Source organism: Ambystoma mexicanum, chromosome 4q (genome assembly GCF_040938575.1).
Source record: "Ambystoma mexicanum isolate Mex_15411 chromosome 4q, UKY_AmexF1_1, whole genome shotgun sequence".
In the NCBI taxonomy this organism is placed as follows: domain Eukaryota; kingdom Metazoa; phylum Chordata; class Amphibia; order Caudata; family Ambystomatidae; genus Ambystoma; species Ambystoma mexicanum.
In genome coordinates this window covers 138,622,096-138,649,009 of record NC_090928.1, presented here as the reverse complement: position 1 = coordinate 138,649,009, position 26,914 = coordinate 138,622,096, and the positions used below count along the sequence as shown (strand labels likewise).

Genomic DNA, 26,914 nt, shown 5'->3' with positions numbered 1-26,914 from the left:
TCTGACACCCATTGTCATGGTTCCCCACTATTGGGCCAGCTGGGAGTCTGGTATGCCGTTTGGCACAAGCATTGGTAACGGTCTAGTATTTGCAGCTCCATTCACATGTTAGGTGTGTATTCCAACATGGCGTTGCTACATGGCCCAGGAGGAGGAGGAGGCTCCTTGCATTGCACTACTCTCCTTGTAGCAGACGTGGTGCTTGTAGGTATGCTCTGTGTTCCTGCCCAGTCCTCATCTACGCAATCTGCAGCACTGAGACCACACGGTGCGAGTACATCAGATTCTTCATTCTTTTATTGATCTACAAGTTATTTTCATGCAAATGGCAGCTACCTTTTGCTTCGTCTGCCCTCTTCACTCTCTAGTAACCATCCACTCCACTACATTCCACATTCTCCATTCTAGATTATCCTCTCTGGATGATGTCATTCCTTCATCACTCAAAATAAGAATGTTAATACATCCTAACATCTCCCTTCCTTCTACCATCATACATCTCCCAAACACTACTGGTTGTAGCTTTGAACTAACCACCAATAGTGGTATTGTTGAACTACTATTTCTCTTTATTTTCTCCTCTTCAACACCACCATCCTGTCCATATTCCACACCCTTCCACCCTTGACCTGGACTAATCAACCTATATCCTTCAAAACCTCAACCTCCTTGGAAAACCTTGACTTCCCTTCCTCACCTTCCCTGGTAACCTCAGCTTCTCCCAGTCACCAGGTTCCACTTCAGCTTCTCTGCAATAGTTCTGGAGATCATACCTTATTTTAGCTGCTACCTCACTCATGTATTCTGCCTCTTACTGCTCTCATATCTGTATGCGTAATAACATATCTCCCTCCATCCTAGGCATTAATGTGCGTTAGGCTCCCCCCCTTCAAGACTTCAAATGGTAACGCTCCTATCACAGAATGCAGAGCCAAACGATATTGGAACACAAGCTTCATTACTGCTGTGATCTCCCCTCACCCTTATGGCAATCCTCAAAACACCATTAGGAGGATACAAAGCTGTGGTCACATGTTCTATCCCAAATACATCCAAGAATTCCTTGAATTCCCTTGACACAAGTTGAGGACCATTATCGGTCAAACACCTGGGTAAACCCTCCCTCCAAAACAGTGGTTCATGAAACCTAATTATACTACTCTAGTTAAAATCCTTCACTATACACTCTTCCGGCCACATAGACAACAGGTCCATCACCACAACTATGGGCGTGTCCGTTGCACCCCAGGAATTGAAAGGACCAAGAAAATCTAATGCAATCTCCCCCCATGGCACCTTAGGAATTTTATGTACCTTCATTGGTGGAATAGAAGTGCAAAGTTTCTGGTCACTCTCCACACACTTATTACACTCCCTAACTCTATTTTCTGTAATGCTTACCTGGGACTCCGCGGGAGCGTAATGCCTTCTCAGATAGAGTATCTGTTATCTGGGCTCTTACTCTGTGAAAACAATAATAACAATAGAACTACTGTAATTTCTATTTGCAGGGAAAAACTGCATTGCAGTGTGCCTTTGATAAATCCCTCCCTTCTCACCTGTGCTTAAGTTTTGTGAAGCTCTCCAGCCTGTATTCTACAGGGGTGCATTGGTTTGAAAACTTTTACTTGAGAGGCTGCGATATTCACAAGATTCTTCTCAGAATAATGTCCTGGCCTTTCTTTAGAGTTATCTTGGGTGAGTTTTTGGTCAAAATACATAGTTCATCAGATTCTAAGCCATCCCTATGTTGGAGAGATCGCTCTTTCTAAAGTTTTCCCTTTTATTTTGCAGGTTCTTGGTTCTCAGAAAAGGTTAGATGCTGCGGTATTGCTGCGACTATACTCGGTTTGAGGAAACGTTTAATAAATTTGAGTTTGTCTTAACTGAGTAGTTGCAGCCTTCAGAGACAAGCGCAGTAATAACTATGCAAAGAAAAACTTGCTGGGACTTCAGGTAAGCAACATATGTAAAAACTACTTCTTTCTTATTTCACAAAGTTCATTCATTAACGAAAATACCTTTTGTTTTGCATCTTTTCGGAAAGCTGTAGATAAAATACCTTCGGGCGATGCAGAGACTGCTGAGGAAAACTTTTGAATGAAGGCACTGTGACCGCGAACAAAGACTGCTGTGAAGAAGATGATGCAGCGGTACTTCTGACAGAAGGTGCAGAGACTACGAAATAAACAGCTGACCGAAGAAACGCTTCGTAAATACTTCAGTAAGTCTTTCAACTAAAACAATGGAATTCTGTTGATTTTCTGTGGTAACTAATGTCTCTTAACTTCATTTTTTCTTTGACAGGTTCCGTCAGGAGGTCGCTGGAAGCGTAAGCCGCTATCAGCGAAGAAGACGCGAAGCGAGCGCTGCAGCGCAGGCAGGGCTTCAGTAGCTCCATCTGCAATAAGTGTAGTATGTGCTATAAGTTAACAGTGGACTTGGCGGCAGCCATGTTGAGTGTAGGAAAAACCGATGTAAGCGCTATGTGAGCCTATGGGTGCAATGCTATGAATGAGAAATGCCATTTGTGCCAGGCTTGAAGCCACTGTTGACCCACTGACTGATATGAAGTTCCTTGCTTCCCTGGTATTTCTGAATGGGAACTGTGCTTCATTGCTGGATCTTGATATTTTCCACCATTTTGTCCACCCGACCACCAAAAGTCTGCATGAATCAAAGCCTTGGTCCCACCTATTCTCAGATGACCTTTATGGCCACAACTTGGCTTCCCATACCATTGGGAACCACTAGACTGTGTGCTATGCACAAATATCTTCCACTGATAGCCAATTCATGCCAAATCCTCTTCTCACGTACCTAACTCTTCACCCCCGGTCTCACCAATTCAATTCTCCTATAAGAGATCCTTCACTCAACCATCTCTCATCTTGTGTGCACGCCTCATCCCAATCACCTTGCTTCACACTCCCTTTAACCAATAGTAGGTCTCTCACTTCATCTTCCTCCTCATTTTTGCCTCCATCAACAGCCTTAATCACTACCCTAGATGGTGTGTCAGCTACCACATTGATCCTTCCCAGAAATATGCTCAACAGTAACATCTAGTCATTGCAAACTGCTCACACATTGCATTATCCTTCTGGATGCACCATCCAACCCTCCTTAGTTAAAAATGGTAAACGGCCTATGGTCAAACCTCACTAAAAATGTCCTCACAGAAGTTATACCTTAAACTTACTTATCACCCAAACACAGATCAGGACCAAGGATTTGATACAAGCACATGGCAATGCATGAAGCAACATTTCATGGCTACCCCCTGAGCTCTGTGACAAATTCCTCAATGGACGCTCATTGCTTTTGTTCCCTGATGGCAAAGTGGTAGCAAGTGAGAATCCTATTTCCTACACTTGGTAGTGCATGTCAATTTTGCTAGACTCATTTGAAATTGGCTCAAATCACCCACATCAGAGAGTTCTGGCAGCTTCTTAAGTATCTCCTGTCCATCGGACCCAGTCAATAGCAACGCATCTTTGCATTCATTAGAGTAAGTGTGTCCTGCACGGTTAGGACATATTTGGTAAACACTTCCTTTCACTCGCCCCACTTGGTAACGGATTCACCAGGCAATGGCAGGAACAACAAAATCCCTGGTACATTTGCCATGCCTTAAAGCAATCCCTTTCATCACCTTAGCAGCGTGTCAGGTTCTGTTGGGTTCCTGCTCTAAACAACTGCTCACAATGTGGTGTCCCTCAACAGCAGGCAATGACACTCCATCCTCGAACGGGCATCCAAGACTTTGCCAGGCAGCTGACGTTCTGCACGCACATGTCTCTTGTGCAGGGAAACAGGTGTGCATGCAGCAGCGGGAAGACAAGGCCGGAACCACTGTGCACATGGAAGGGGCATGCATCTGGGGGGCCTCCTCACAACTCTAGTCCTCAGGCCCTTTACAGCCACAAAACGGTACCTTCACTCCTGTGCTCCTGACAGCGCTGCACCATCAGACTATTCAGCACACGTACACCCTCAGCCATTGCCACGATGGAGACTGGTCACCAGATATTATGGAAGTATCTACAATGTCCACAGCATAGACGGTGTGCAGTCATAATGTCGACATCAATAATGTCGACAGTCAAAATGTCGACAAATTAATGTCGAAAATCAATAATGTCGACATACAAAAATGTCGACATTTTACATTAATGTCGACATTTTTTCGAAATGTTGTATACATAAATAAATATATATTTATTGTTGTGTTGTATGTGTTGAGTATGAGGGGTGGGGGGTGGCAGGGGGTATTGGGTGAGAGGGGTTGGGGGGGACATCCCCATAGTAAATGATATTCTTTTTATTTATTTGTTTATTTATTTATTGAATAATAAATAAATATATAATTACTATGTGTTGGGAATGAGGGTGAGAGGGTGGTTGGGGGGGTGTGGGGGGGTGTCAGGGGGGTGTTGGGTGAGGGGGGGTTGGGGGGGGACCCCCCCCATAGTAAATTAGACTCTTTTTGGTTATTTATTTATTGAAAAAATAAATAAATAAATAAATAAATAATTAGATTGTGTTGAGTATGAGGGGTGAGAGGGTGGTTAGGGGGTGTGGTGGGGTGGCAGGGGGGTGTTGGGTGAGGGGGGGTTGGGGGGGGGGACCCCCCCATAGTAAATGATACTTTTTGTTGGTTATTTATTTATTGAAAAAATAAATAAATAAATATATAAATAATTAGAATGTGTTGCATATGAGGGGTGGGAGGGTGGTGGTGTGGGGTGTGGGGGGGTTGCAGGAGGGTGTTGGGTGAGGTGTTGATAGTGTTAAGGGTTTATAGTCATATTGTCGAAAAAAAAATGTCGACATTTTTTTTTCGACATTATGACTTTTTACATTAAAAGTATAGAATGTCGACATTATTATTTTCGACATTTTTTCGACATTTTTGTCTGTCGACATTTTTTTGTCGACATTATGACTATAAACCGCATAGACCACACGGTGGAAGTACTTTTGATTCTTTATTTTCTTTATTGATCTACAAGTTATATTCATGCAAATGCCAATGATCCTTTTCACCGCCTGCCCTCTTCGATGTCTCTCGTAACCATCCTCTCCACCGCATTCAACATTCTCCATTCTAGATTCTGCTTTCCTGATGATGTCATTCCTTCATCACACAAAGCTAGGATGCCAACATATCCGAACACCGTTCTTGCTTTTCCCATGTTTACTCTTTCCTAGTCCTGCTCTTTTCTCTCCTTTACATACACTCCTGCATGTGATCTCCATATCCTTCTGTTCGCCACTTTGGCTCCGCCTTGAATCTTCAATACAGATTAAGTTAGCACAGCACTCCTGATCGAACCGTGCTCCTACTGGTGGAGTGGTGTCATCTGCCATCAGGATGTTTTTTTTCCCTTGTATTGGGCTGGTCAGTTGAGGTGGGGTGTCTTTATGACAGCCAGTATATCTTCAGCAGATGGGCTGGCATTCCATATGGCCAGACCCAATCTCTGGTTCCAGGCATCACACAGACCTGAGGTGAGGAACAAGCCAGCCTCGGACATAGACTGTGACATCCACCTGTCTCCCTGTCAGAATTTGCCAAGAAGCAGTTCTTGTACCTCTCCTCTTCCCTTGCTGTACCTCTGCCCTAAGTAAACTTATCTCGTATTTTAGATTACACTACCACCTTTTTGTTGACACCCAAATATTAATTTCCCTCCTGCACCCCAGCCATCTTAGAAGAGATTACCTGCTTTTTCATTGCAACCAGTCACTGGATGGCTCTCCAATGCCTCATGCTAAACTCTGCATGACTGGAAGTCCTCTTTCTACTAGATTCCAACACAATCCCTACCTTCCCTTCTCCAATCTCCTTCCCGCCTGACCTCCATGCTTCCTTGCCCAAGGTTTACATCCATGGGGTTCTATTTGATAGCAACCTCTGACTGCAACAATTCCCTGTGGCAAACCTGCAGCTCGCGCTAGCCTTCTCAATATTTACTCCATGAAAACTCTAATCTTCACCCCAACTTCCTCTTTACTTTCTACCGCTACACAAAATCCTCAACTTTGCTAACCACTCTTTTTACAACCTACTCAGATCCTCACCCTTTCTAATTACTTAAGCTCTGCTGGATGTCGCTTTATGAACATCTGTTCCAAGAGCCTTCTCCTAGTCTATAAATTATCAACAGTCTTGCTCCTCCTGGCAGCCATATCAACTACTAATCATCTAGTCCTCTCTGAGCTCAACATCACTGTCCTGCACACAACCCCCGTACCGCCTCCCGTTTCCACTCATTCCTACTTGCCTCACTGGAATTGAACCTGATGCCCATCATAATCAAAGCAAGCCTGATCTTTAAACCTCAGATTAAACTTCACCTTCTGGCCGAACAGGAATCACCATCTACACCCTCCCCATTGTACATATTCTTCCCTACAGTGCTGCATGATAATATAACTCTGTATGTTTGTAAAGCACTTATTAGTCTGCAACATGCCGTCCTCTTATCGCCCAGAATAATATTAACTTTGTAAGTCACTTGCTTTAGGTTTGGTCTCAGGTGTATGTCTGCTTTGTTCACACTCCTATACTGGTTCAAGGCCAATCCATGTCACAGGTTTCCCCACTTTCTCACCTGAGTTTGCTGCTTGCTGGAGTTCTTCGGAGGGGTCTTCTTCCGTACGGTTCGGGTTTTGTACAACCCCGTACAGCCGTCTTCGGGTTCCAGCATTCCTTCAGCTTCTACTTCAAGGGTGAATTGCAAACTCCAGGAAGTCCAGGATTCGAAGGTGGTTTACTCGGAGGCAGGTACACGGAGTCCGGGAAGCAAGACAGGATAAGGAGGAAGGTAGGCGGAAGCGGGGGGTCTGGGAACAAGGAAACAGAGTTCAGCGAAGGCGAACTACGGAGCACACCTCTAGCCACAGCAATCAGTAGCGTTGAGACGCGCGGGGCCGCAGGGGCGTGGCTTCTTTATAGAACGTGCTACGTCAGACATGAAAGCTGGTAGGCAGCGTTCTGTGTTTAATGGCCAAGTTGGAAGTACAACAGAGTGTAAGCCCCGATGTGTCAAGGACCAGGAGGTCCAAAAGGGGCGTGTCCGACAGTTCATGACAATCCTTGCAAATGTCTTGGCTTTATTCTTTTCTTTGTAGTATTGTACGGGCACCGTTCCCAAGTATGCCCCACACCATCTGTAAATGTGCTATTTTAAGTCATTTCAAACAATACAAATTCTCTTATGAATTCCTTTGTCCATTTACCTACGTTTTCATCCCTTTAAACCTATTTTATTAAGTGATTTATTTGCAGGAAATTCCACCACTTTGACCTGAGCAAATGATGCAATTCTTGCAGAGCTCCAAATACAGGGTTAAAACATGAAGAGGGTCTGGGAGCTATTCATCAAATCCTCTATTTTTATACATGCAAAAGTCTTGGCTTTATTCTCCAATATGCCCTTGTCTATTATAACTCTTAATTCATCCCAATTCCTTGATCACTGCATTCCCATAGTATTATCATCATAGATCTATTGGTCATACTTGTTCCAACATCACAGTGCAGCTGAAACTGCTGGCTAAATCAATGGACTGGATGGTGGCCTTTTCATTTCATAATAAGCATTATTCATATTTCATCCATAAAAGCACTGTAATACTAAGAGAAACAACACCACATATTAAACGTCCATTCCAAACCCTGCACATAAAACAAAGCTAAAGAAAGTATTGGATAATTATACACAATTCTAATACAACTTTAAAATGTTTATAAATGGAAGTGGCTCACTTTAAAGTATTTTAATAATACTATAGAAGTGCAGTCTCATCAGTATAACTTAATTTATTTGTACAGGAATATATATAAAAAAATGAAATGCTTCTGCCCCTTAACAAAAGTACGTCTCCTCCACAGGTTCTCCAGATTAATTTTACTACCTAAAAAGTATTTCTGGGAATATGGCACAGGAGCTCATAACAGGTCCTCTTAGGGATGTCTCAAGCCAGCCTGTAAGTTCTGACATAAGCCATTTGGACCTTAGGACACTAAACACAAGGCAAAAAAATAAAAGAAAGTGAACTACCAACTCCTGACTGAAACACACGGCTTGACACACACACGATCCTGGGGATTCAAGACCAGATCTGCTGAAACAGTACAGAGTGAGGGTGTCCAGTGTAAATTTAGCATGTAAACATTGCATGTTAGAACAGGTCATCTGATTCACACACTGCTTAAAAGAAAGCCATGTGTCTAAAGATAAAAAAAAGCCTACATTTTATACAGGCCAGCTCCAAAAACTCTGTTTTGATCAAGTCACAACAATGGCGCTGCAGTTCCATAGTATCAGATCATATTTGAGACTTGACAAAGAAAATAAACCTTCTCAACCCAGGTGTTAATGTTGAACAACCAGGGTATGTTACTTGCACTCCTGCGCTTGCTAGCCTCCTCTAGATGTGTTTTGTATACAGGGCCTGGCCTAGACCAGATTCTGAGCCAAAGCAGAGAGGCATTAAGGCAACTACATTATGTATGGGCCACACCCACAATTTCACTGTTAACAGTCCCAAAGAGCAACCTGTTGAAAGATGATTTGTAAGTGATTTTTTAAATCTATTTTGCATATTCATCATGAAAAAAATGTCACTACCCTACCAAAGACAATCCCACCCCAAAATTCTGGGACAAGAAACAGGGTATTTTTGATTTCAATATTAAGTTTCATTTAAAATAATAAATCAAAATTAAAGGCAGTGACCCACTTTATGCTGGTTTATGCATCTACAATATCCCATACAAATACAGGAAAGTTACCTACATTAGAACAATGACTTGTATTTTCAAGCTAATAATTACATCCACGATTTATATCCATTTCTATAAATTAAATCTGAATAACTGTTCTAGACAAATCAACACTAGGATAAAAATTCAAATTGTTACTGCTTGCCGGCATTGGAGTTGAAGAGAAAACATTTCAATATGTTCATCAGAAATGTGCAATATATACCTGCCTTATTTCTCCAACACCATTGACAAGTGTTGACATCAGAGAAAAACACATATTGAAATCACATACAACTTTCCTATTTTGGGGGTGTACTTACAATACACAGTGTGGTAAATTGTACAATTTAGTCTGCAGGCAGACTTTAGGATACACGTTTTATTTAGGAGAGCACAAAATCTAGGTTCATTTAAAGTGTCACGAAAGCAAGAGAATATATCTGAACAACAACAGGAATCAACACTTCATTCCTACTTAGCATTAGGAGTTCACATAATGCAGAGTAATTTCTTGTTTGTGCAAGGTTATTTGGAGAAGAATTACATTGTTTATTTACATTACATTCTTTTTGAGAATAAGGTGAACAGACTAATCCACCTCATATACCACTATAAGAGAGATAGCTCGATTTAGAATTTCGGTTTCTATGCAAATTATGGTTTCCACGGGTAAATAAGTTTAGCAATTCCTGCAAATGTGTGAAAACGTGTTGCAAAACATTTCACAAATTTTGGCATAAATGTTCGCAATGAAAACTCAGAAAAGTATTTATTTGGCTGACAAAGTAGATTATGTGCCCTGTACAATCAATTTTGGATCATACTATTTTAATAAACGTATCGCCAAAGTTTCCCTTGCAGGTTACTTCCCATTCAGTGGCCTAGCGTGTAAATAATTCCCCTAAAATACTTTAAATTGCCATCTGGGGTTTAAGTAGTTCTTAGCCCATATCTAAAAGCAAAGGGGCCAATATATGTACGTTTGTTTTGTCTTTTAAAGGCACAGGACAGGGAGGAACATCAATGCCTCCAGGCCGCTCAACCAAGTGAGCTTGGCTCTCAGTCAGTCCCCGCTTCTAAAATCCCTCTCAGACAATATGGTTCTTTCTTGAACGAGGGAGAATTTCATCAGCTACAACCACGGCAGAGCCCCACATAACACTCCCTTTGCAGATTTCCCGAGAATTCTCTCCATTTCCTGTTTAACATTAAATAATTAATTAATTCCATCAATGCAGTGTCATTTGATGCAGCATTTTTTCATTAGACAAGCATAGGTTCTCTTTAGATACCAACTCTCCCTCCTTTATTTTTATTGGTCCAATATATTTTTCCATGTGACAATGGGAGGTTTTTCCTTCGCTCATCTGGAGTTATGATCAATTTGGACTGTAACATATTTTTTCTCATAATTTCTGTTATGGATACCTGCCATTATTTAGGTCTATGTATTTGAAGTCATAAGAACATTCTGCATCCCAAGACATCTTTCAAGTTCCAATAACTTGTAATATGAAAACATTATTGAAACGTACATTTATTAAACATTCACACATCAATATATTATGTTTACACAGTTCAAATCGGTTTTCATTTTTTAAATCAGGTAAACCGTTCCAAAGTTAAAGTCAGTATTGCGATTTAATTTTTCTGTGCAAGTTAAATAAATAATACTGATTCTTTTCTGTGCATGCTTAGGCCGTCTCGATATCCCAGGCTATGAAAATGACATTTGTTCATTTATGGTTTGCCACAGCTCAACAGTTCAAGGACTGCTTAGATAGCTGTTCTTCGGAGGCATGGGGCCTCATTACGAGTCTGGCGGTAACTGTGCCAGAAATTCCGGCATGTTACCGCCGGACTCGTATTACCATTCCGCCTCCGTGATTGCCGGAATCACCAGGGCATTACAACCCTGGTGACCTGGTAATTCCGGAGGCGGAATTCTGTTAATCCCCATTTGCATGGAGTCCTATGGGAATGGGGAAGTGGAAACTCCGGCACCATGATGTAATGTTGCCGGTGTTTCCATGTCCGCCTGCAGGCGGGTGGTGTTAAACCCGCCAGGTCAGACCTGGCGGGAGTGACACCTCCCACCCGCAAGACTCTTTTACCACCACCGTTCTTCCGGACCGGCAGGGTCATAATGAGGCCCAGGGTCTTATTTAAGAAACCGGGCCTGACTTTATGATCCATAAACTGAGTCACTGTAAAAGTGAGGATTGTGGGACTGAAACATGTGCATTACTTATATCTTTTTCTAAGGGTACCATATGGTCTGAATATGCAAGTGCGAGATCAAGTCAGCTAATGCATTAGCTACCGATTAATCATGTGTGTTCATTACACCAGAGAACTGAACTTTGAACCTCTGTCTTCTGAATGAAATGAATAATCTAATCAGAGTCCTGCTGCATTTGACCACTTTTCACATGATGTTCAAATAGAATTATGGTGTAGTTTAACAGAACTCAACAGTTGGTATTGTAATGTAATCAATATGTATAATGCGTAGTACATTAAGTTACCACTTTCTGGGGGCGCTGTTGAGCGCCGAACAAGATGGCCGCCTGAGGCTCGAGCTCCGGAGCCGGCAGATCACGAGATCCTGAATCGGCACTCTTAAACGCCTGATAGCCGAACCCGGCTTACACGTTTCTGGAGCAGCTACCCCAGGGACCCAGCGGATCGAATCCCGTCAAAAATCGGAGCTCCGGAGCGCGATTCCTGGACGCCGCCGCACCATCCCCCCACCTGACTGCAGTGCTTCCGCGCCAAAACTCATCCTCTGGCGGAGCGGACGGGCTCGCCCGGGGGCCGGCGTTGTGCCCCCGCCTCGGTGGATGCACGCTGCCGGGTGGCAGTCCGCCTCCCCCCTGCCTGGTGGTGCGATTGGAGGCGGCCGAGGTAAGTCTTGAGACCGCGCACCGCCGGCTCGAGCGGCCGCGGCCCGGGGCACAGTCGGGGGGACGCCCGCCCTGCATCGGAGCTGCCCGGGCCCCTTTCTTCGCCTGCTGGACCTCGCCGGGGCTCCCCCCCCGCCGACAGTGGGACTCTGGCACCCGGGAGACACACGCGGTGCACCGGATCCTTGCAGCCACCAGGTACGTGGGTCGGGGAGGCCCCAGCGGACTCTTCCTGGGCAGCGGCATTGCCTCCATACACGGGGCTGCGGATTACCCGCCGGCGCCCCCGGCCTCTGGGCCCATTGGCGGTTGGCGTTGCCCCGGACCTGGCGCCTCCCCGGCCTGCATTTGTCCTGGTGCCCCCCCGGAATCTCTCTCATCCCCCCGCTCCACTGGTCATCGCGAGCTGTGGGTGTCTCCTTCCTTGGGGGTCTCCTGTGTTCGGAGGGGGCCGCGGCGATTTCGCCTTCACTACATCGCCCAGGACCTTTAGCTCACCGGCTGCCTGCCCTATCTTCCACCACTGTGCTCGAGGCTGCGGCCTGTCTACCCTGTGGGCATTGCGCTGGGAGGCGCCCCCCCATCATTCATCGCACTCGACCACCCATATCTGGATCCAGGCTCTCACATTGTCCGCTGGGCGTCATCGCCCCCAACCCTGGGACCTACTACCCCCAAGGTCTCCTCACGTTTCTCCTCGCGCCTCTCTGGGCTGGCTGAGACCTCGCGGCCTGCGCTGGTGGCCGCAACATCACATCTACACGGATTCACAGCCACGGCTCCCCCTGCATTACTCCCTGTCTCGTGCCACACTTTGCACTCTGCCTCAAGTGGTACAGGGCCTGGGCTCCCCCCTTCTCCCCACTCGACCTCCAACATCGCCAGGATGACCAAGGGAGGGGCGAGGAAACAGAGCTCCATCAACATGTTTGCTAAGGCTGCGTCGAGATCATCAGAGGAGACCATTGAGCAGACCCCAGCTGCACCTCCACCCGACGCAGTACCGGAATCCCAAAATATGATGGACTTCATTCGCGAGGGCTTCACCGCACTCCACTCAAAACTGGATGACATGAACGGTACTATATCCTCCATTAAGGCCCACATCGAGCGGACTGACAGCCGGGTGTCAGAAGTCGAGACACGGGTCGGTTCCGCAGAGGATGCACTGGGAGCCCTGCGCTCCGAGGTCACTGCTCTCTCCAACCGAGTCCTTGAGGTAGAGAAGAAGAACGAGGACTTGGAATCTCGATCGAGGCGTAACAACCTCTGCATTATCGGGGTTCCCGAGAACGAAGTGCATAAACCGATGGAGGACTTTGTCGAGCGCACATTGGTCTCGCTCCTGGATTCTCCCAAGCTCTCCCCGCACTTCGCCATTGAGCGGGCACACAGAGCCCTGACGCCTAACCCAGACCTGGTGCTCCACCTCAGCCCATCATAGCCCGGGTGCTGAACTTCCGTGACCGGGATGCCCTCCTCAGGGCAGCTAGGCTAAAAGGGGAGCTACTACTGGATGGTGCAAGGATTCATCTTTATCCGGACTTCTCCACGGCTGTCCAACGAGAACGCAAGACTTTTCAGGCTGTGAAGCGCAGGCTGCGGGACCACTCAGTCAAATATGCTATGCTCTACCCTGCCAAACTCCGCATAGAACACGCCAACCAGGTGTTTTTTTTCACGATCCCGGAGGAGGCCTCCAGGTTCATCGACGAACATTTCCCTGGTTGACCCCTCCCCTCTGTTCACGGTTTTGTAGTTATCATTCTGTCCCGACGTGGAGGGGCCAGGCAAGGCCGCCTTCCTGCATCGGGGTTACTTGATCCTCTATTTCGGAATCTGCTTGTTGTGTTCATTTTTACAAATGTGTGCCACATCACCATGTGCCAGAACCCTGTTCAAGTTATTTGCTAAGGTCCACTGTGGGCACCTCTTGTCTTATTGGATCTGCCGCAGCCCGGACTACGGCGGCGAGTCCGGCCCTCAGGCCTACAGGCCCTGATGCCCTTGGTTTGGTTTTGGTTGAGGGGGGTTGGGATTGTCATCCCTCTGTTTGGGGGGGATGTGGGTGGGGGTGGGTCATGTCAGGGTTTTTGTTGTAAAAAAGTTGGCGTTGGCAGCGAAGGCGAGCCGCGTGGTGGTGCTCAGGACTTGGTGCTGCAGGGCCGTGAAATTGGCCCGTAGGGTACTGACATTTGTTCTTTTTCGATCACCACTGTATCTGTGACCAAGAGTGACCTGACCTTCATGAGCTGGAACGTACGTGGGTTGGGAAATTATAAGAAGATGAGACAGCTCCAGCTGCAGGCCGAGCGTCATGGGTCCAAGATTTTGTTTCTACAAGAGACACATGCCCGCGCGGAACAGTGTATGCGTTTTGCCAAAACCTGGGGTCCCCATAGATTCTTTACCGATTTCTCTACCCAAAGCCGCGGGGTCATGACCCTTATTCACAAAAGCCTCACGTTTTCTCTTATTTCTTCACAAATAGACCCTCAAGGCAGATATGTACTGCTTCATGCTACGCTTCAACACAGGGAGGTGGTCCTGATGAACATTTACGGCCCTAACCTAGATGACCTGGATTTTTATGTACAGGTCACGTCCCTCCTTGAAGGCTTCCCCCTGGTTCCCATCCTTTTGGGGGGGTGACTTCAACACGATTTTCGATGTGGCCCTGGACAGATCTGGATCCAGGCCCAGTCTACTCTCTAGGGCAGCCTATGCTGCACTATCATCCCTGCCCCGTCTCGCCATGGTGGACGCGTGGAGATTCTTCTATCCGGACTCCCGTGTGTTCTCTTTTTACTCCTGAGTCCACGACTCCTATTCCCGCATTGACAGATGGGTGATCTCCAACAAACTGGTTAAGAGCGTTATACAGCTAATGATCCTCCCCAGAACCCTGTCTGACCACTCTCCAGTCACTGTGACCATCGGTTGGGGTCCCGATCCCGGCCGGACACGTAACTGGAGGCTGAAACCCCTGTCCTTACTGGATCCGGAGTTCTGATCCGAGCTCGAGCGGTCGATTGAGGAATTCTTCGAGACTAATGCGGGCTCGGTAGCGACCCAGGCCACTCTATGGGAGTCATTTAAGGCTTATATCAGAGGGATTGCGTTGTCCAAAGAGAATGGGGTCCTGAAGTCAATCCGGAGGGATCTGGCTGCTAGTGAATCCAGACTCTCTACCCTGGAAGCTATATGCTCACTTCACTCCACCCCGGGCAACCTGGCTGACATAGGGTCGGAATTGGACACGTTTCGATCCCTCGCGAATCGCGAACAAAGGTTTTTGGATAGTCCTGGCATGGCGAGTAGATATGGGGAGGGGGAGCGCCCTGGTCGATTTCTTGCATGTCTGATCCGTCATGAGACGGGGTCCCCACACATAATCGGGGTCGAGAGACCTGACGGCTCCATGGCGGTCTCCTCGCAAGACATCAACAGGGAATTCTTCACATTTTACGAAACCCTATATTCTAACTCAGATGAGGTGCCGGTGGTGGAGATCGACTCCTTTCTCAATGCCCTCCCTCTCTCAGCCCTGTCCCCGGAAGCCGCGGCCTCCCTCGACTCCCCCCTTACACTGGAGGAGCTGTTGGACGCTATTGACTCCTTATCCTCGGGGCGTGCCCCCGGTTCGGACGGTATTCCGGTCGAATTTTACAAGCATTTTAAGTCACAGCTGCTCCCTCACTTGCTAGCTCTCTGGGAGGAGTCTGTGGAGTCCGGTGTATTCCCCCCTTCACTCTGGGAGGCCACAATCACAGTACTGCTTAAATCAGGTAAATCCCCCCTGCAATGTGGTTCATACCGGCCGCTTTCACTCATACATTGCGACGTCAAGGTATATGCCAAGGCTTTGGCGCTCCGGTTGGCTCCCCTCCTGCCATCTATCATCCATCCAGATCAGGCGGGTTTGATTCCCGGTCGCTCCACCTCTCTGAGCCTGAGGCGCCTATTTAATATAATTAACAGAATCAGTCCCGACATGCAGGCAGTGGCTGTCACCCTCGACATGCAAAAGGCGTTTGACTCGGTCTCCTGGAGGTACCTATGGCGGGTTCTCGATAGTTGCAAATTCGGCCCCTCCTTTCTCTCCTGGGTCAGATTGCTTTACTCTTCCCCGGTGGCCAGGGTCCGCACTGACGACCACTGCTCCCCCCTCTTTGAGATCGCCAGGGGGACGAGACAGGGGTGCCCCTTCTCTCCCTTGATCTTCGCTATAGCAATAGAGCCCTTCGCTGATATACTCCGCCAACTTCATGCTCACAGAGGCCTCCGCACTGCGGGCCAGTCGGACATAGTGTCCCTATATGCGGATGATGCATTGTTGTTTGTGCGCTCTCCCTCCATCAACTTACCCCCAATATTGGAGGACATCATTTGGTTCGGTCGAATCTCTGGCCTCAAAGTGAATTGTTCAAAATCCATTCTCTTTCCACTCACAGAATGCACTCTCCCTCCTCCTGATACCTTGGGCTTCACATGGGCTCAGTCCACATTTACCTACTTGGGTATAGTGGTGACGCGCCAACAGACGTTGACCTTCCAGGAAAACTATCAGAAGTATCTCACACACCTGACGGCTAAGGTCCGGGCCTGGGACAAGCTCCCGATCTCCCTGGCAGGCAGGATAGGGCTATTGAAGATGGTGGTGTTACCCCAGTTGCTTTACAGGTTCACTAACATACCCTTGTGGCCGGGGGGGGCTTCTTCCGGGACTTGACTCGCACTGTGAATTCCTTTCTCTGGCACTCGGGTGCGGTCCGCCTTAAAATTGACACCCTATCCACTCCCATCTCTAACGGGGGCTTCGGTGCCCCTAACTTTCTCAAATACTGGCTGGTATCCCAAATCCAATATACTTCTCACTGGTTCAATACAATTGACCCTCCCCCGCATGTTCGACTCGAGAAGTTTGCGGTTTGCGACCGGGATATCCGCTCCTTGGTGATACAACCCGCCCCCTTGGTATTGGACTCACAGAGCCCGGTCGCCTGCACTATCATTGCTTTAGCAAAGAGGTGGAAACTAGTCAAAACTACTTACGCCTTCCACGGCAACCTCCCTCTCTGGAATTTCCTCCCGGGGGTCCCGCAGGTCCCACCGGGCACGGATCGCCGCTGGGCGGACGCAGGCTACGAGCTGCTGCGTGATGTGTTTGACCAGGGTATATTTGTTGAATGGCCCGATCTCCCGTTGCCCCTGAGGAGTGACCAGGGTGCATGGCTTCAATACGCATCCCTCCGCAGGACCCTCAAACGTAATTACCAAACGTTCCCTGCGCTGCCCCCGGACGACCCGGCTATTGAAGAGCTCACCTCCCCTGGGCCCACAAGAGGTAAAATCTCTAGGTTATACACAATGTTGCAATCCAGATCTGTCCCAGATTTCACTAAACTGAAGTGTGTGTGGGGGGTAGACCTGGGTGTTGAAATGTCGGACGAGCGCTGGGCACATCTATGCGAGCGTACGCATCGAGTGTCCTTTAACTCCCGTCTTAAACTCATTCAATTCAAAGTACTACATAGGTTTCACTACACCCCGATCAGACTACATCGCATGTCCAGGGATCACCCTTCCAGCTGCCCTAGATGCTATCGAGACGACGCTGACTACATCCACATGATTTGGTCCTGCCCTCGCCTCTCACAGTTTTGGGAGGCAGTTTGCTCGACGATGTCTGCAGTTCTCGACCGTCCCATTGTTCCTTCCCCGTTGGTATGTCTCTTTCACGATCTCCCAGGCCTTTCCCGTGATTCCAAAAAATTAGCCGGCCTTTGCCTCCTGCTGGCGGTGCGCTCCATCCTGCTTTGTTGGCTTCACCCCTCGCCTCCCACACACGCTCAATGGCTGAGGGCGGTTACTTGGGCCTCGGACTCTGAGGAAGCCTGGTCCCATATACAACCTGCCCACTCCAGACCTAGAAATGTATGGCTTAAGTTCCGCTCTTACATGTCCAATCTAATTGCGACACCGGATACCTCCCCCCCCGCCCTCTTCCCCCCACCTGCCCGGGTCCTCACCCCTGTTGTGCGCTTCTGTTGCCCAATCCATGCTGTGATTGTACCCATTGATTGTGATATTATGTGAAATAACCTCTGTGCACCTACATTATGTATACGGTATTCATGTTGTAACGCCTCATGCTGTTCGTTTGTGTTTTGCTGCCGCGCTGAATAATAAAAAGAACTTTAAAAAAAAAAAGTTACCACTTTCTTGCACACATAATATAATTTTGGATAATTTGTGTAATATTTCTGCGCAGAACTACACTGTGTGCATTCAACATTTACTTCCATGTGGTTTTTGGAGATTTAAGATGTAGGGATGAATCAGTCACGCACAACACATTTTCTATGGTAAACACGTGTTTCACTTACATGAAATAAGCCTTTATAGATTTGAATAACCCATTTTCCTTTATTGGCAGGTCTGACGAATTGGTGTGCTACCACAGTTCCCTACTTCATTAAGCCCTTGGTACAACAGCCTTGACTGCGTACAACCTTACCAATGCGGAAAGTGCAGACATCCAACTCACTGGTAAAAGGGTAAAACACCCGCAACCACCTGCCTCTTGACAAGGGCACTTTTGTTCATCTGCCTAAGCCATGAAAGGGTTACTGACAATGTAATGTCCATAAAACTAAAGCAGGTAGGGAACCACCACCAGATGTTCACCACCTAACAATCCCAAGCTGCAGCTGCAGAAGAGACCCCATGATGATCTGCTTAATTTAAGATGCATTAACTTGGAGTCCCTTACAATTACAGAAGGCCAGAAAACCTCATGGGAGCCTGATCAATCCTGTCTCAGTATAGGAACGGTGGACCATAAAGAGTAAAACTGGAATGCTTTCAGAGCCCATTTTGGTGAAGTTGGCACCCACTCTCCGGAGCCAGCCCACTTTGTCATTAAGCAGCAAGTTAAAAAGAGTGGGAGAAAGCACACAATCATAATGCACAACCTGACACATTGGGAAATCTTTGGTTACATCCCCATTAAGTACAAATCATATGCATCTGACTGCATTCTCATCATGGGCTTGGAGGGGTTTCAGGTACATTTGATCCATACCTTTCTCGCGTGGGGCACCGCACAATAGAGCCGATCTGTCCTTGTTGATGGCCAAGTTAAGGTCCATGAATAGCATGAACAACCTCATCTTGCAAAGCTTGTCATAATTCATATAAAATATTAACAGTAAGGGGGTCCAGTTCTGCCAAACCGCACCACCACCCCTAAATCCTCTTATGAGCACGGCCATTTTCCCATGGTGACAGTATATATGATTTATCTTCCATTTGCAATCTTCCAGGCAAAAGGTATTCATTAAACGGGCCTGTAATTTGCCATGCGGTAGCACTAATTTGGGATTTTCTCTCCTAAATTCTCCCACATACATTCATATTCATTCCAGTATCTCAAATACAAAATAGATTCTCTACCATTCTTTTTTAGACAAATCAGCACTGTGCCTCCCTTTACTAATAAATGATGTGGGCAACTTTGTTTTGCCTGATAAGATCTGTCAATCTAAACTTGCATGTCTTTGAATATAATATGCATGATTTCCTGTCTGATAGTCCATATTTCATGAGTTCCTCAATTATTTCCCTTATATCGCTCTGCTGTTTAGCTTTAGGAAGTATGCTAAACAAGTAAACTAGCTTTGGAGTAATCACTGTATACGATCCTCACAAGTTCGTGTAGGGAATTTTCTGGCTGTGACAATATCATCATTCCATCATCCACAAAAACGAAGCTTTGATGTCCCTACTACTTGTGCTTACTCTGCCAATGTTTTCATTGCTTGTGCTAATAGCTCAGGAACAAGAATAAAGAGTAGAGCAAAAACAGGCACTGGTGTCTTGGGCCACTACTGTTCACAAGGCCAGAAAAGACACTCACAGTACACCCTAGATGATAGGTCAGTGAATCCCTTCACTGAGAAGAAAGTAGGCCAAATAGCCTTTTCGACGGGATGTGCCCACTGAATCACACCCACATTTTAGTTCACTGTGCCATAACAGAGGAGACATATCCTCCTAAGTGGGCACTATCCCTTAGAACAGGTTATTGGGCCTTGTTTATTGTCAGTAACAAGTATGTTACTAAGGCTAATCCATACGCTGACCCCCTTGCTCTCCTTGGCTAGAGAGACACTGCACCTCAACCATACCACCAAGATTTCATGATACAGAAAAAGGCAGAAACATAGGTTTGGGACCTCTGCTGATAGTTTTGTTCCAAGGAGAATTGGCGAGAATAGCTGGACTGTCTTTGTGGGTGGGGCCAAAGTGATGTGGCAGAGAACTAAAATAAGAGTATTGGCCTCATTTGTTCTAGGTAAAGGGCCCCACACTTTTGGCATAGGAACCCAAAATAAGTTCAGCTAGTTAACGCCTGCTAGCCACGCTCCACGGCACAGGCAATTTTAATGTCATAAGGCTTTAATATATAATGTAGGTTAGAGACCATGCTCGATGTAAATGAATGAAATGTCATTTTTATTATTTAGCATCTATAGTTGCTATCTATAATTGTAAATTAACTTTAATGAGAGGTTTCTTTGGGGGGTTGGAGGGAGTCTTTAGGCTGTCAAACTAAATAACTTGTATAGACTAAACTCTATATTTGAATGAGTTAGACACAATTGAATTAGAATGAAGATCCCATGAAATACAGTGTATTTCAGTATAGTATAAAATTTGATTTTTTTTTCTCCGCCTCCTAGAACAGTGCATTTGAACATGTGCGTAACTATGGCTATGTCAACCAATCGAGTAGAAAAATCCAGCCATATATTCATAATGACCAAAGATATTACATCTGGGGTTCCGTGGGCACTACCCGTACGATCAGCATGTCTCTATTCGGCCAGAAGGATGGCTTCCCCTTGCCTGCAATGCTGGCGGTTGCCTTGGAGATGTTGTATTCCCATCTCTGGGATACTGGCTTACCGCGCGTGTCACGTGAGAGGGCATCTGACCCCAGTGCGTCTGTGCAGACCCCGCCTCTCGCAGAGTCCTCAAAAGCACTCAAATCCCACCTAACGCTGCTTCTAATTGTAGCATTACTTTGTTGAAAACTTGTATTTGTCATTCTGAAATCTGACCCCGGACTTATATTCGACTTGCCTCAGTCTCATCCCTTGGCCTTGATCAAACTAGAACCTGATCTTGACCCGGACCATTCACAGACATTTCTACCATTCCGATTACGAAGCCAGATTCGTTTTAAGCTCTGGGTCTCTGTTCCCTGGGGAATCTTCCGCAGCCTGCTCCCGCTGTCCTGCCTGGCTCCTACCTTCCCGCGCACTCTGCATCCGCCATTCCACCTGGCTCCATCTCTGGGCGCACAGTGTAAACAAGGTAAACCAGTCCATCCATTCCCCATTGACATTCAACAACCGTGTCTGTTTTGCTTGCATTGTTTGCTTCTGGTTATTCAAGACTTCTGTGTACATCAAGAACCGACCCTCATTTCAGAACTCCAGTGACTTCTTGGAACAATTAAGTGTGTACTCTGGCTTCCTGCATGTGCGGTCCGGACGCTATCCTGCTCAGTGCATCACCCCAACTCTAGTAACGTTCCGCGTGCCGCCCGGGGAGTTCCCTCTACTAACCTACCCATTTTTTGTTTTGTCCTACTGTTTCCTTTCCACATTTCTCAATGTTTCTACAACTATAGGGTAAGCCACCCCAGATACATAATAATTGTTCTTACACTCTAAGGTATTGGCAGTAATGGGTCCTTCTCTTCTTCCTTATTTAGGTTGGTTCTCATTTGTCTTCCATCTCACACTGTTAGTGATACGCAGTCCAGGTTTTTCAGGTACACTTACTACTGTTTGGAATCTCATTTCACTGTAGTAATCAGTTGTCTTTTGCCTTTCAGCCTTGGTGTGGCGGTGTGGGTGTCCCCGCTCTTTTGGGTAATCAACTCCTGTGTCTATCAACTTAGCACAGCAGAGGGGTGTATTGCATTAAAGAGATCCTGAGGTTTAGGAGGCCTGGTTCTGGGTGTCCCCCTTTTTGGTAGGTTGCCACAGTTTGGGCTGAATATTATTCCGGAGCAGCTCCCTCTTATCTGCGGGTTTGAGGTCCGAGCAACACCCCGGCCTGTTCAGCTTGGTGGCGAGTATCACAAAAAAAGCCAGAAAATTGGTTCCAATGGAACCTTCGGAGACAATGGCACAGATCCTGAATTTGGTTGCAGATCTGATGGCCGAGATGTCTTCCATGAGGGATGCCATGCAACAGCGCATCAATGCTATCCAGACTTTGGTTACTCAGGGGCTTTATGGGCTTCTGCTTCTGGTTTTTCCTCCGCCCGACAGGAAGCCATCCCGATAATGCTCTCTGCACAGTTTTCTTTGGCACCGCCCAAACGCTTTTTGGGTGATCCTAAAGATTACAGGACATTCGTTAACCAGTGCAAACTGCACTTCCTGTGCCGGCCCTCTTCTTTTCCTACTTCCACCACCAAAGCTTATTTTGTCGCACCTGGGGGGCACAAGCGCCGCTTGGGCCAATCCCTTGTTGGAAGCTAATAGCCATGTGCTGTATAACTGCTACGCCCTGCTATCTGCTATGAGCAGGGTGGTTGATACAGATATACCACTCTGGCTTCAGATTTGGAACTGCTCAAGCTCAGACAGAGTTCTTCTCCTCTTCTCGCCTACCTGGCTCGCTTCAATCAGCTAGCGGCCGAAACTGATTGGCCCAAATAGAAGAAATACACAGTTTTTTTTTTATCAGGGTCTCTCTGAAGAACTGAAAGACACCTGTGGTACCAACTGCGTTCAGGGATCTACTTGACATGGTGCTCCAGATTGATGCCCGTAGGGCTGAACGAAAAGGAGAGAAAAGACCAAATGTTCCTCTCTCACTTCCCAATATCCCTACTGCTGTAATCCCCATTCTGGAACCCATGCAGATAGGAGCAATCAGGGGACCTCTAACCCCAGCACAAAGGGAATATCGGTGTAGCCATAATCTGTGTATGTATTGTGGTTCCTCTGAACATCTTCTCCCCGAATGTAACAAGAAACCGAAGAAGAAGGCAGGAAACGCCAGATCCCAACAGTAGACAGAGTCCCTACGTTGGGAAAACTAGTTCTGGACTCCCTTGTGTACAACCAGGCGGCATTGTTTCACCTCCCGGTTACGTTTTCGGTAGCTTCTGGTCTTCCGTTTCTCGTCTCTGCCGTTATTGACTCAGGAACCACTGAGAACTATATCGACCTCCATTTTGCTACACCTCAGGTATTGCGCTGGTCTCTAAATCCGAGCCTGAGTCATTTAGTGCAGTCGACAGCTTCGCCCTTGTGTCACGGCTGGTCACTGAGCAGACCATTCCTCTCACTATGTGCAAAACAGAGGGACACTCGGAAGAGATAATTTTTTATGTTATCAAGGCCCCGGCTTACAAAGTCATCCTGGGCATCCCCTAGCTCCGTAACACAATCCTGTTATTGACTGGGCCATGGGTCTGATCCAATTCCCTTCTGCTGTTTGCGATAGCACGTGTCTCACTACCCTGGGGGTCACCCGTGGGGTACCTTGTCAAGACCTGTCCACTGAATCGTCATGCATAGGGGCAGTCACAGCGGCACTTTTTATTTATTCTTTAATGTGATATAGATTGAATAAAAATTCAAACTTTACACATATTACAATTTATAAACAGTAATATCAAATCATGAATATTCAAAAGTATACATTAAGTACTAAAAGAGAAAGGAAAAAAAGAAACAATTAAAAGGAAGGAAGAATTACACAACTTTCCTTATAATATTTACACATAGTCATACGTAAAAGTTTTTGCATAAAAAAAATGTGTAACCCGAGTAAAAAAAGAGTATAATTAATCAAAAGCACCTTCCTATAGCACATAGAGTGCCCAATCAGAGTCTTAGCATCCCCAGTATTAAGATGGATCTAGTCGGAGAGCCAGACCTAGTTCCACTTGTTGCCATACATTATATAGTGCAATGAATAGGTGCATGTTGCAGGTGTTAGTGCGGTACAGCCAGAATGACATTTCAGATATAGTTGTAGGATCATGCACAAATTCACCCAGATAATGTAGGATAGTATCATTCAATGTTTGGCATTCCGTGAGAAGATGTCTGGCTGTCTCTAGACATTCTAGTGATTTACAGAGGCGGCATGTTCGTTATTCCGCAGGGATGTTCTCCCAGGCTCCTGTCAAATATAGGGTAGGCAATTGTTCCAATCGGAACAAGATGATAAAGCGTCTAAGCCTTCTAGTGGGACAGAGGTATAGGTAGGCTTGAGGTTTCATGTAATTATACAGTCTGTATTTCACAAAATGATAGGTCTTAAGACTGCTTAGGTGAGCGAAATTCTCAAGCCAATCCCAAAGGTCCACTTTTTTTTCCAAGTGCATTTAGGGTTTCCTTAGTGACAGTAGCCCCACTGTGTGTCCAACCAATGTCTGTTAGAAATGTAGTCATATCTTTATGTAGGGGAGGTGGTATATTTTTTAGTCAATTCCTGATAGATAACGGTCAATAAGGAATTGGGAAAGCCATTTACCATCTTAAGGAACAACCCTGCTCTTATTTTCAGTACCATCACTTTCAGTGAGGGAAGGCCCAATTCAAGTCCAATTAGGGCCATCGGGACACCCGAGGGTAATCCCAATATTCGTCGCCAGAACTTGCCCTCCATCACTTGAAGCCACGCTAGGTCCAATGTAAGCAGCGACTCAAGGCCATAGATGATCATGGGGGCAAGGACTCGAGTATACAAATGGCGGGTACCCCAAAGAGTGAAGCCACCCTGCTTATTGGTGAAAGATGAAATTAATGCAGTGACTTGCATTGCCCTAGTAATGCGGTCCTGTCTACAGAGCAGATAATTGCCCTGAGGCTCAATTTCCACTCCTAGATAACGATAGGATGGCGCAATAAAGTATGAGGTTTTTATGCACTATCAGATTCACTTGGGATACTCTTTTTCTGGTGATTCTGAGCACCTTTGTCTTATCTATATTAATGGTCAGACCATTAATCCTGGCATAGTCCCATAAAATAGAAGCAGAACGCCTAAGGCCGCCTATGGTGTTATCAAACACAACCAGATCATCCGCGTACGCTAATACCACACATGGTGCTTCACCAATTTTGGGAGGGCAATTATCGGCCTCGGTTAATACTGCAGGGATGTCGTACACATACAGATTGTAGATAAGAGGTGCTGTGACGCAACCCTGCTTTACCCCCCTATTTTGGATCACGCTTCTGGTCCTAATGCCTTCCTGGTTTAATCGGAGGCATGCCGAGGTATTTTGGTGGAGCAGTCTAAAGTAGTATAGTAGCCCTGAAGGGCATCCCAATATTTTGAGCTTAGTCCATAACCTCGTTCGAGGGATGGAGTCGAAGGCAGCCTTAAAATCGATATAAAGGGCATACAGCGGAGGCTGCCCCCTACTAAGGGCCCATGTGCGTAATATGTCGATGACCAATAGGTTATGTGAAGTGGAAAAATCTCGCCTGAAACCACATTTGAATCTACTAAGAATTTTGGTGTTTTCTACCCATTTTTGCATCTCACTGAGTAGTAGCGAGGCGAAAAGTTTTCCTGTGATGTCAAGCATGGATAAAAGCCTATAATTATTGGGATCAGTGCAACTGCCTTTTTTAAATGCAGGGATAAGAATGCCAGTTTGCCAGGATCGAGGGATTATCCCCTGAGCTAGGATCTTTTGGAACAGTAGGGAGAACAGGTCGGCCCAAAATAACGGGTGGTGCTTTATCACTACATTAGCCAACCCATTAGGGCCGGCGGCTCTGGATGACTTAAGGGCAACTATTTTGTTCAAAAGGCGGATGGATAGGTGCCTTCTCCGCAAGTCTACTCCTAATCTCTCCTTCCCCTGAGTTTTGGTCCAGTAGGAATTTTACCCATATCTCCTCACTTATTGGGTTAATTAGTGGACCTTTGACCTTCTCTCTGTTCTCATTAAACGGCCAGTCGCGGTGGCACTGGTTGCTTCTATTCCACCGGCCTTTTTCAGCATAAAATAAACGAAGTACTCTGTGGCATGGTTTGGGACCACATTCTGGAAATTGTGTGTGAAATTAGTTTAAAAACAAACAAAAAAATCGAATTTAGGGGTCATGCCTGTGGATGGCAGCATTGGAGAATTTGGAGTAATAAAACTGCCCCCTCATCGAGAAGTATTATTTCAAATGAGCACCCTGGTAGGGTGGGTGCGCTGGCCAATCAGGATGCTCGGAAGACAGAGATATTGTATGGTACAAGCCCTGTTCCAAGCAGCCTGGGTAGCCACCGCCCCCTTCGTCTCCCCCCTCACCTCTAACCACCTGTGTAGTTTCCTACACAGGTGCTAATGGTGTCTTTTAAAATATATATATTTTATTAAAGTAGCTTTGCTGTGCGGCCCAGTACCGCACAGTGCTGTGCCCAGCGTCAGTTTACAATGTTAATGACATTAGTCATTAACATTGAAAAGAGACTTCATGGGACAGGACAGTGCAGCCCTGGGCCAGGCAACAAAAATATGTTTCTTTTTGTTTTTTAAAGGCACCATTAGCACATATGTAAAGAATTACATGGGTACTAACGCAACATGCCCCTCGGCGGCGGGACGACCCTGACGGTAACGGCACCGCTGCCCTCGTTAAGGGGCCATTGCTTCGCTGAGCCCTTAATTTAGGCGGCAGGCCATCTCCTCAAACCGATACACAAATAAATGAATATAAGCAAATTGTAGAATCAAAAGGAGAAATGGCAGCAATTAGAATGAGGAATTCTGTGTTCTCGTGTAGCAGGTAGCATGGTTTTATTCACTTGTCCAACAACGCCTTATTCTGTAATCAAAGCTCATGGGATAGGACAAAAAAATGCAGGTTAAAACAAATGTGTGTGCTCATTTGCAGTTAAACAGACTGAAGTAAAGGACACATGTGTACATTTTCCGATATCGATACAACCACCCCCAAACACACACCACTACATAAACAATAAATGGAAATCTGCAGCCTCTGCGCATTAGAATAGAATCAATGTTGGAATTGAATTAACACTAGGAAGCATGTCTAAACTTTACAAATGATCTACTCACCCTTCGTTCCTTTTCTTCCTCTGGACCTATGCAATATATTGTTTAAACTAAAGTGCGGGAGGGGTTGCACATAAAATGATTTCCTATGTAATAAAGAAC

The 26,914-nt window shown here is 46.2% G+C and overlaps 1 protein-coding gene across 7 annotated transcripts in view; it reads right to left on the bottom strand.

The window, feature by feature from the left end:
* EYA4 (EYA transcriptional coactivator and phosphatase 4) overlaps positions 1-26,914 on the bottom strand; it is an 818,352-nt gene that overhangs the window by 599,970 nt on the left and 191,468 nt on the right. The window lies entirely within an intron of this gene.